An 11,501-nucleotide genomic window follows, 5' to 3' on the forward strand; every position below is an offset into this window, starting at 1 on the left:
CAACAGATGGGGAAGTCCCTCTTCCCTCCAACAGGCCTGAAATAGAACCTCTTTCCTCCCCCAGAAACCGCTGAAAACAGCAAGGCAGACACTAGAGGCTGCTGGCTGTGACACACAGCACCAGGAAAAGAGGCTGCTCGCTGTGGAGGACAGTCCCTCCCGAGTGACAATAAGCCTGGCAGCTAGTTTCTGCAGAGCTTGGCACAGGGATAAGAAAGCCTCTTTAGAAACACAGTTGGCAAAACACTGAGTATAAAGGACACTCCGAGAAAATGTGTAATTACAGACTCAGAATCACTGTCTGGACTACATCCCCACCATACATCCCTTAGAGGACAGCGGGGGTCGTCTGCACCCCACCGGACATCCTGTAGGCACACCACTCTCCAGGCTTCCTTCTTCCTTCATTATATGCAGTGGTGCAGATGGCCACAGAAGGAAAAGCCAACCTACAAGACACTGATATGGTTGTCTCCTTGATTAAATAAAGTTGATGGCTTGGGATCCGAGTTCACACCCAGACTCTACTACTTACTGTCTTGCCTCATTTGGGGTACTTAGCCTGTGAAGGCTTCAGCTCAGAGACGGTGCTGATGAAAAGTTGCACTGCATTTCAAGCCTCAGCAAAGAGCCCGATACACAGTCCCAATCTTCCATGCTGCTGTAATCAACAGCATCACCGCCCCCACCAGTGCATCCTGTGTGCCCCGTTACACCCGGAGTGTACTCACATCCCTCCCACAACATGTTCCTGTGCTTCTGTGCTGGCAGACCCATCTCCAATTGTAAGCCCCATGAGGTCAGGATTGACTCTATAGTCTCAACACCAAGCCCACACACACACGTGCACACACATATGCGGTTAACAGGTATTTGCTGACCAAGTCAGTGAATGAACAGTCCACTTGATGATTTCACATCTCATTTCTACATAATCCCAATTTAAAAAGCCTTTCCCCAGATGTTAATATAGATGGATAACTAGATTAAGTGAACTGAACCTGGTAACCACATTGAGATGCCGCTGGACACCAATTAAAGAGCATGGCTGAAACAAAGATCCTTTGCTCTGGATGAGTCTGTAGGAATGTAAGCTCCTACCCCAATGCTTTAAGCAGGCTCCCCTGTCTACCAGGGCAAGAAAACTGGGCTCCTTTTTAATTAGGAAGATCTATATGCAAACTTCATTTTGGCATAGAGAAGCATCCTTTCCCTTTGTTTTGCAGAATTAAAAAAAAAAAGTGGAGAGCAAGAAGCGAGGGCTCCAGAATTCATGGGGATCACCACTGAGCAGGAGCCGAACCCCAGAAACTCCTCCTGCAGACCTGTTCCAAGGCATCCTGTTCCACTGCCTCCCAACAGCCAGCCTGCTTCATCCTGACCCTGAGGATGCCTCTTTGTGACCGAAGCTTTGGAGAGAAAAATAAAGAGTCCCAAATCGGGGTGAATCTGTGAAGGATCTCCCCGGACCTCCTCTCCTGTGTATTTTCACAGATGCAGGATCATAGCTAGGAAGTACCCGACATGACCCTCTGGAACAGCACAGACTCAAGATGACCAATCTTTCAGGATTTACACAGAAACAGACTGGCCACCCAGCACAAACTCAACTTCCTTTAAAGGTCTTTCAAAAGTATAATTTGAAGGGGGGGGAAAAAAAAGCAAACATTAATTCTGTTCTGTGTATGTACAATGTCCATTTTCAAGGAAAAAGTTATCAAAACACAAGTTCATGTTTCAGTGACTTCCAAGGTGCTGCCATGGGAAAGGAAAGCCAAAATAAACCTCAAAACCTTTCCCCCGAAGTTCAAGTCTTTCAAATGCCCTCACCAGACCAGTTTCAAGACTGGTGTTTCCAAGGTTCCATTCCAAGAATCATTTTAGTTACAAGCCTCAAAATAAAAACTGTAATAGTGCATATAACATGTCATGATTATCCCCAATGCAAATGACGGTCAAACAGGACTGGCTGACGATAAAGGCAGCAGGGCCTGCGAAGTGTGGGTTAAAACAAACAAATGAGAAAGAATCTATTTCTCAGGAAGCACCATCACAGAAGGGGAGGAAGGATTAGTTGAAAGAGGCTAAGAGAGTAAATTTCAACAGTGCTGAACACAAGAAATGTGTCATTATGCGTGGTGATGGATGTTGACTAGATTTATTGTGGTCATTTCGTAACAGACACAAATATTGAATCGTTATGTTGTACACCTGAAGCTGGTATGTCAACTACATCCCAACAAATAAAAATCAAGAAGGTAAAAAAAAAAAAAAAAAAAAAGGGGTGGGGTGGGAAGCACAGGAAGTGAGAAGGAAAATGCAGGACAGAAACAAAGCCATGCCCTGGGAGGCCTGGGAAAGTGCACACACAGAGGGGCCGAAACAGGGCCGCAAGATGAGCCAAGGATCGGCCATCAGCCAGAGGAGGAAAAGCCAGCAGAAGCAAGCAGCAAGGATGGGGGAGAACTCACCCCATGTCAAAGGGCAGGCTGCATAGTGGGGGAGCAATTAAACACCAATGACAGATGGAGATAAGGGCATTCCAGGCAAAGTGTCCCTAAGACACCTGAAACCAGCGGCTGTGGGAGGGGCTGGGTGACGGCCACAGACCAGGAGGAGGAGGGCAGCGCATCAGAGAGAAAAGGAAAAAGGTCTTTTAAGGAGAAGGCAGCCAAAGCTTGGGGTGTGGGGTGCTGTTAGGAGGCATATGGGAGCAAAACTGTGTCCGCACAAGGAACTCACCGGCGTGGGGCTGTCTTGAGCCAAAAAGTGGCCCCTCATGGCTGCACCCTCAAAGCTCATCACCTTCTTCCTCCTACAGGGAAGCAGCTATTGCATCCAGAGCACTGAACGGGGATGAAACACTCTGAGATGCAGTTAACGTGAAATCACCTTCTGAAAGGAGCTGGGCTAGCTGAAGAAGAGTAACACATCCACTAGGCATGCTGGGCCTCTGTGTGCGCGCGCAGGCATGCACGTGTGTGCTCATTCAGGACAGGTAGGAGGGATGCCCGTGTTATAAAGCTTGACGGACCTAGAGGTGATCATACTAAGTCAGAAAGAGAAAGACTAATACCATGTGATATTATTCATATGTGGAATCTAAAAAAAAAAAAGATACAACTGTACTTATTTACAAAACAGAAATAGACATACAGATAAAGAAGACAAACTTATGGTTACCAAAAGTGGAAAGGGGGGCAGATAAATCAGGAGTTTAGGATCAGCAGATACACACCACTATATTTAAAACAGACATCCAACAAGGGCCTACTGTTACAGTACAGGGAACTCCACTCAATATCTTATAATAACTGCTAACGGAAAAGAAGCTGAAAAACAATAGATTTATATACGTGTGTGTATAACTGAATCACTTGCTCCTTTTATACCTGCAACTAACACAACATTGTAAGTCTACTATAATTCAATTAGAAAATAAAGGAACAAAAGAGAAGTTGGCAACTGCCCTCAAGAGCCAAGACTTGAAAACAGAACATGGTAAGTGGACATTTATAACGTGCAGAGAAGTGTAATAAGGAAAAGAATTATTCCAGAGAAAGAACCCAGTGAGGACCATGCAGACAAAAGACACACAATGAAGTCTCCAGAAGGTGAGGACTTGTCCTTTAGTTTCAAACAAGTTGATCCTTTCAAGACTTGATCAGCAAGGGCACGGATCTTTGAGGCAGGCTCTTATTATTCTAATCCTAGCCCAGGCAAAGTACTCAAAGGCAGAGCCGGTTTCCTCTTTCGTAAAATACACCCCACACCCTTGAGGCCTCCCCCTTCCTGCCACACCAGGTCATCAGCTCAGAGACCCAAACACAGTTCTTGAGGGTCTCAAAATGAAATGGCAGCAAAACCAACTGAAAGCTGAGATGCTGTCAAAAATCTAAGATTCCTGTGCAAAAGAAATGAAATAAAAGATGTGTGGGTGTGTCAATGGAGCCCTGAAGGAGATTAAAGGGCTTAGAACTGTGGGTCTAACTTGGCAATTAATGGGTCGCTGGGAGAGTTGAAGCCACAGTGGGTGCCGGCACAAAGATGAGCATCAGAATCAGAGGGTTTTATTCATGAGGAGGGCATGGCAACCCACTCCAGTATTCTTGCCTGGAGAATCCCATGGACAGAGAGGCCTGGTGGGCTACAGTCCACAGGGTCACAGAATTAGATATGACTGAAGTTGATTTAGAGTGATCACAAGTGATCAGAGTTTATTTTAAAATCTCTCCTAGAACAAAGGGACTGAAGCTGACTCAATTCCTATAAAGCACTGGATTTATGCTTGTAGCTGCTAGAGGTCATTCGTTCACCTCCATTCACAGGAATTAGGAGGCAAGAGGCTTTTAAGTGGGCTTCCTTGGTAGCTCAGTTGGTAAAGAATCTGCCTGCCTGCAACGCAGGAGACCCTGGTGTGATTCCTGGGTCGGGAAGATCCGCTGGAGAAGGGATAGGCTACCCACTCCAGTATTCTTGGGGTTCCCTGGTGGCTCAGACAATAAAGAATCTTTCTGCAATGCAGGAGACCTGGGTTCCATCCCTGGGTTGGGAAGATCCCCTAGAGGAGGGCATGGCAACCCACTCCAGTATCCTTGCCTGGAGAATCCCCAGGGACAGAGGAGCCTGGTGGGCTACAGTCCACAGGATTGCAGAGAGTCAGACACAACTGAGCAACTAAGCACAGCACGTGCTTTTGAGTGCTGGGCAGGAGTCAGGGAACTGGGGGGCTCCAGTAGAGACAGGTGTGTCTACAGGCACATGCAAAGCCTTCTCTTGTTAGGATATGAACTCAATATTTGATCAACCTTATCAAGCCTCTCCCATCTTCCTGGCCTCACACCCTCCTCCTTGGCTTTATTTGAGCAGACATGGTGACACCACCAACAGGATTACACAGAAAGCTCTCTGAAGAGGCACCTTCTCTCACACACACACACACACACACACACACACACACACACACACACACGCTGCCTCTATTACAGCCCTCACATTGTACTTGTTTCTGTCTGTTGTTTCTGACCTGGGAGTCCATCCACGGCTAGACCCAAGCCCTTTTTCATCTTCAGGTTCTCCAGGCCGGCTTGCATGTAAACACTCAACCTAAGATGCACTGAAGTAAACCAAAGAGCTAAGTCATCTTGGGTAAGTAACAACTTCTTGGAAACTCCAGTTTTCTCAAGGATAAGATAAGGGGTGTGGGCAAAGCACAGACTGGCTCTAACAAATGCAAAATACCCTAAATCTTCAGAAAACAAAAGCGCACAGTCAGGACATACATTGTAACTTTTATATATTTCACGCAACAGAAGAATATATATGATTAACCCTGATGAATATGGCAACTTAAAAAATAAAAAAACCCACTTAGTTTTACCATGCGACCTGTTTCTTTGTTAGTTACCGAAATACAAAAGCAGCCTAGGTTTTCAGGAGGGAAAATCTATATACATGGTGGTCATCCTCAAAAAAAAAAAAGGTATGGGGAGGGGGGAATGTTAATTCTGACATTTCCTTTTCTCCCCTGAGACCCTCTATCTGGAATAACATTGACATAACAGAAACAAACAAGACTCTTTACAATGGCTACAGTTTAACAAAGGCGTCTATGGATTTTTACCTTCCTGGGTTTCTGCACAAAAGCAGCAAATGTAAGCACAGTTGCCCCAGCAGCTGGCAAGTTCTCTCCCATACGCGAAGAAGTTGTGGAGCAGCTGGGGAATGCAAGATGCTTTTGAACAAGCTGCTATGTGATCCAAAATAAGGCTGCCTGTTCATCTTCCCCACAATGGAAGCGACAGCCCAGCGCAGGTCTGGCGCATGCCCCGCAGCTGCTTCTTTCTTCCGCCCTGGAAACTCAACAAGTAGCTACAAATGAAGCGAGATGCACAAAAGGGGAGAAACCTTGCTGCTAACCCTTTGCACGCCATCCCCTGGTTATAGACACGCAGCTCATTCACACCCAAATGGAAAAATCCATGTACGGCTTTCAAGGGCAATCCCACCCTGGACTCCACTCCATGCCCTTCTTGGTAACAACTTTCACTATTGGGTGGCATTTAATAATGTTATAAGGTCTCCAGTCCTTCACCCAGGATGCTTATTTAAAAGATAAATGCAAAAATCAAGAACTAGGAAGCAGCAATGTTCAGGAGGCTTTCATCAACAACTTGACATAGTACACTTAAAAATAACTATTTCTCCACTTGGCTAAATCGAAACTCTTCCAAGTTTTGGGGTTTTTTTTACCATATGAAATAGTTATCCTGGATGTTCACTCATTGTGTAGCTTAACTGGACGTAACCAGATGCCTCTCTGCCACCTTCCAAATGTTAGTTTGGCAATTTGGGCATCATATACAGTTGACCATATTTGAGCAAACAGTTTTAAAATGTTTAAAACTCTCCTCCCTCCCTGATCAATTCTGTGGCTCATCTTTAAACAGACTCCAGAAAATGTTCAATTTTCCAAGTATATTCCAGAAAGTATTCTATTTTCCCGCTTGCTCGGATCAGGCCAGCACAATTTTCACAGACACAGAAATTTTCTTTAGCGTTGTCAATGGCTAGTGAAGGCACAAAGAGAAGACCTGCTTCCTTTTCTCCAGCTTGTTTGGTGGTTTTGAGGGCTTTTTTTTTTTTTTTAAGTCCTGTCCTCTTGGCCACGGGATACTGGCTTTGAATTTAAAAAGAAAGAGGAATAGCTGGAACATTGGCCACAAAATTACACAGTGGTAACACGAGGAGGAAAACCAGTCGGTTCCAGAGCTCCTTGTAAATTCTTTGGGCGACTAGACAAAGTTTTCCATCATTACCACCCCCACCCCCAAGACAGACACACACGTAACACTTGCTGACAAAAAAGAATATCTAAGTGCATTACCTTGCTGTATGAATGAAGAAGATCAAGTTAACTCTCAACTATTGTACCTCTCCACACAAGGGAAGAGAAGATTCTGTTCTCAAACCTCATTATTAGTTAACACTTGTTGAGCGGCTACTATGTGTTAGGATCTGTGCTACTAAGTGCCTTATACGAATGATCACATTTAACCCTTGCAGCTTGAAACCAGGCAATGCTATGATTGTGGTGGTGTTTAGTTGCGAAGTAGAGCCGGACTCTCTTGACTGTGGCCCTTGAGGCTCCTCTGCTCATGGGATTTCCCAGCCAAGAATACTGGAGTGGGTTGCTATTTCCTTCTCCAGGAGATCTTCCAAACCCAGGGATCAAACCCACGTCTCCTGCTTGGGCAGGTGGATTCTTTACCCTTGTGCCACCTGGGAAGCCCCAGCATTACACACCAATAGACGTGGAGGCAGCAGAGGTAGCCGGCCCTTAATCATCATGCCTCGCTGTCTGCACAACTGGCAGTGCCCTAGGATATTCTGAGTCAGGAATGTCATTCCAGGGTTTCAAACAACATTTTTCTCTGAGACAACACACTTCCAGTACACTCAAGACAACACCACCGTCTCATATCATAAACTGGAGTTCAATAAGGCTTAAAGATGTGATGATCTCAGATGCCTAACAGGAATTTCAAAGTCATAACCTACTAGTTATGACTTTAATTAATGAAGGTTGGTGCATTTCCAAGGCAGACTTCATTTTAAACACACATGGCAGCAATGTCAAGAGCTTAGATGGGGTAGGAAATGCAGCCCTTTTCCTGCAGGAAGGCCAACGGAGCTGCGAGCTTCCTAGACAGAACTCCTAAACCTAGGCCCACCTGCCTAAAAAGACGCCTGCAGAGGCAAACCGCAGCTGTTTCTGCCTCTCTCTGGTGCTGTCAGATGACTCTAAGCAGTTTAGTTGTCTTCATATACCTTAAGCTTTAAACTAAGAGTTGGGGGAGTTCCCTGGTAGCCTAATGGTTAGGGTTCTGGCTTTCACTGCCAGAACCCATGGGCCTGGGTTAAATCCCTGGTTGGGGAACTGAGATCCTGCAAGTTGCTCTCCGTGGCCTAAATAAATAAACTTGGTTTAGGGGAGGCCCTGAGCCACACAAAAGTCAGCCACAGGTGAAGTCAATCTAATCCTAATAACTAACACCATCAAACCGAACCCAGGCTTAGAGCTTGTACCACTGACTCTGCAATCACCGATCCACGCCTCTCGAGGGGCAGCCTTTGGCGTAGGAACTATGACTAGCAAACGAACGGTACTCTTTGGAGCGAGACAGACTCTCGGTGCTGGAGACCTCTTTGAACCCGTTTCCCTATCTTTACGGTAGAAGTCATCTTTCTGCGGGAGGCTTAAAAGTGAACGGTGACGATCCTTCCTAAGTGGACATAAGAGTCTCGTACAGAAGGCCTTTCCCTACTTCAGAAGGGAGTGGCGGCAGATAAGAAAACGTGAAATCTATCCATAGATTACGGCGGGATTCGGTTTCACACCAGAGCGGAGCGCCCCGGGTTTCTCCTGGGCAGCACCTCCTCTGGCGTCCTACTCTCGGGAAGCGTCTGTCGCACAGGGAGATAGATGCTGCCCCTGCCATCCCAAGGACAGGCTTGTGCCTAAGTCTGGGGTTTGCACGCAGTGACCACAACCTCGGAGGAGGACAGGAGCTCTCCTCTTTCTCCCGCCGTCCTCTCCCCTCGGCGGAACTTCCAATTACAACAAACCGTCAGGACTGCACCGGAGCTGTAATGCCGACGCCAGAAGCGCTTAACCTCGCACCTGACCCAGATTGCCGCCTGAACTGGAGCCGCCGGGTCGCTGCCTCACAGTAATGCAATTACCGCCTTCTGGAGCTCCCCTCAGGGTACCGGGAGGCGGCCGCTGTCACCCCAGGACTAAACCCCTCCCTTCCGGGAGCCTGCGCGGAGGGGCGTGGCCCGGCGGGCTGGCAGGGCGCGCGGCGCCGGCACTTCCCACCGCTGGGGCGCGACCCAGGGACCCCGAGGAAGGCGCCCGGGGACCGCTGCTGCCCTCGCCCTCCGCCCAGGCGGTGAGACAGGGAGGCCAGCAGTGTCGCAGTTCTGGGCACACGCTTGTCCCTCCCCGGGCCGCCCCTTCCTCTCCCCTCCTCCCCGCCTAACGGGCCGCCTCGCTAACTTCCAGAAACTCCGCGGAGGGGAAGCCTGAGCCGGCCGGTGCCGCGGGGCGGCGCGCGCCCGGGCGCGCCGGGGACGGAAGTGGGTGGGAGAGGCTGCCGCGCCGCGCCTTTGTTGTTGCTCCGGGACCCCGCGGGCTCCCGCTCCCGGGAGCGCCCCATCGCGGCGGTCCGGGGATCGGCCTCCCCCTGCAGGACCGCCCCAAGCCCAAATCTAACTAACCTCACCTCCAGCCCCCGGGGGAGGGCGCGCCACGGCGCGTCCTAGTGTCTGCCCGCCGGAGCTCTGCGCGGCTGATCCCTGCCCTCGGCCACCGCGCAGAGGGACGCTCCTCACCTTCTTTCCGAGCTTCCCCCAGACTTCCCGGGGCACAGCTGCCGCTCCCGGCCCAACAGCCGCTGGGCAGCCCGGACTCTCGACAGCGCCGCGGCCACTCCCTGGCTGCTTTCCCAGAACGAGGACCGGGTCCCCCTCCCGGGATGATTCACAGCTCCTCACCTGGAGCCTCACTCGAGTGCCCTCCCTCCTTCGGCCGGCGCGGCGATCGAGAGCGGGCGCCCTCTGCCGGGCCACCGGCCAGAGCTTCCCCGGGCCGGAGCGGGTCGGGAACATGGAGCCCGGCCGAGCGCAGGGACTCCCGCGCCTCCCACCGCGGCCACCCACGAGAGTACGAGCCAGCGCGCCCGGACTGTCCGGGGCCGTTATGCGCGAGCTGGGCCCGACCCCGGCCCAAGAGGACCAGGGCTGTCCCTGTGCCCCGGGGCCACTGCGCGCCCCACTCGCGGCCCGGCCGGTCCAGCCCTGCTCCCCGGAGGCGTCCTCAGGAACCCACCATTAACCGCGTGCGCAAGACGAGTTTTAAAAAGCCCTGGAAAGTCAGTTTTACTGTGTCAAACAAAGTTTGGGTCTTGATTCTCAGTAGCCCTCTTCTGCCCGAATTAAAAGGGTCGGAGGAGAGGGTAGTGGCCTTAGCACATCCCTGAGTTCTAGGACTCGGAAGACGCTTGGGGCAGCTTCAGGGACAGTCGCAGTCCCGGGGGACCCCGAGGTCGGCCGGCGTGTCCAGCCAGGGGGGAGTGGCCTGGCCAATGACTCGCTCTTTCGCCCGAGTAAACACTTCCAGCAGGTGAGCCTATCCATCTCCCCCTACCCCAGATACTGGGTACAACTTTGGAGAGGGGCCAGGAGGAGCCGAGAGGGCACCCACGCGCGAGGGTCCGCGTCCCCTGCCCAGCGGGTTCACCCGCGCGCCCGGACTTCCCGCACTCACCTAGCCGGCGCGCTCGCCCACCTGCCTGCCGGCCGCCGGCGCAGAGTTCCCCGCGGTGACGAGGGTGGCGGGGGCGTGGAACACTGGTCCTTGCGCGAGCTGGCTCTCGGCGAGGGGCTCAAGAGGGTCTGTCCGGAGCTCCGTCGCCACAGCTGCAAGAGCAGACGAGTTGCGAAGAGGGTCAGGGCCCAGCGAGCGCCTCCTTCCCCGAGAGCGGGCGCGCGAGTCCCGGAGCGGCGGGCGGGCGCCGGGTATTAATTGTAGGGCCCCCGGGTGTCGGCCGCCGGGCGCTCTGAGTGGCTCGGACCGCGCGCCAGGCCAGCCGGGCCTGGGCGACCCACCCCCTTGGCGCGCACCCGCTCCTGCCGGGGAACGCGCGCGCGCGCGCGCGTCCGGCGGCTCCGGGCCCCAGGGCTAGCCGCGCTCCTGGGGCTCCAGACCTGCTGCCTCTCTGAGGCCGGAGGGGCGTCACTGACCTTAGAGACCAGGAACTGGAACTCCGAGTGTCCAGTCGATCCAGGGATAAAACCCAACAAGGTGTGCGAACTTTGTAGTCACAGGCGCTCCGAGCCGGCTGTCAAGGAGACCGTCCTGGCCCCTCCAGTCACAACTGTGAAAGTCACGTCACCCTCCGACCTGCGGGTCTAGACGAAAGACCTTTCCTTTCTCCGCCCGCCAACCCAAGTGGTTCTCATACTTAACTTTCGCTGCTCAGAATCCTCCGCCCACCTCCACCTGAGATTTGTTGAAACACTTGTCGCGAAGCCCCGCCCCATTTTCCGATGCTTTACATCTGCCAGGGCGGAGAACTTGGCTTTTCTAACAAGTTCCCAGGTGATGCTGAGGCAGTTGCGAAGATTAAACGAGTTAATAAAGTTCGTGGAGTAGTTGGTAATCTGTAAAGCAGTAGGTAAATTTAGGTTTGTGAAATCCACACTTGCTATTCGTCTGTTTCACTAGCTTGCGTTGGCATGTGATTTCCATCCAGCCCCTGCTGCTTTTCCTCTGAGTGTTAGACTCTTTCCCTCTTGAGTAGGAGGAACACCATAACACCAAGTTATGCACAGCAGCCCCCATCAGGAGAATGAAAGGTGAGTGTGTTATTGATAGTTTTCTAGGGCTGCCTAGTAACTACCACAGGCCATGTGGCCTGGACCACAGAAACTAATCT

At 51.2% G+C, this 11,501-nt stretch overlaps 1 protein-coding gene across 5 annotated transcripts in view; it reads right to left on the reverse strand.

Moving 5' to 3' along the window:
* The window catches only part of SVIL (supervillin), a 256,109-nt gene extending 245,165 nt beyond the window's left edge, over nucleotides 1-10,944 (reverse strand). For 2 of the 5 annotated variants that reach the window (XM_070800947.1, XM_070800944.1), the window contains exon 1: nucleotides 10,331-10,598. The gene's annotated coding sequence lies outside the window, so the exon portion shown is untranslated. Of the gene's footprint in view, nucleotides 1-9,396; nucleotides 9,531-10,330; nucleotides 10,599-10,806 lie in introns of those variants that run through there. The other 3 variants (XM_070800945.1, XM_070800950.1, XM_070800946.1) reach the window with 3 other exon arrangements.
* Between the last annotated feature and the right edge of the window lie 557 nt (nucleotides 10,945-11,501).

Source organism: Bos indicus, chromosome 13 (genome assembly GCF_029378745.1).
Source record: "Bos indicus isolate NIAB-ARS_2022 breed Sahiwal x Tharparkar chromosome 13, NIAB-ARS_B.indTharparkar_mat_pri_1.0, whole genome shotgun sequence".
NCBI lineage: Eukaryota > Metazoa > Chordata > Mammalia > Artiodactyla > Bovidae > Bos > Bos indicus.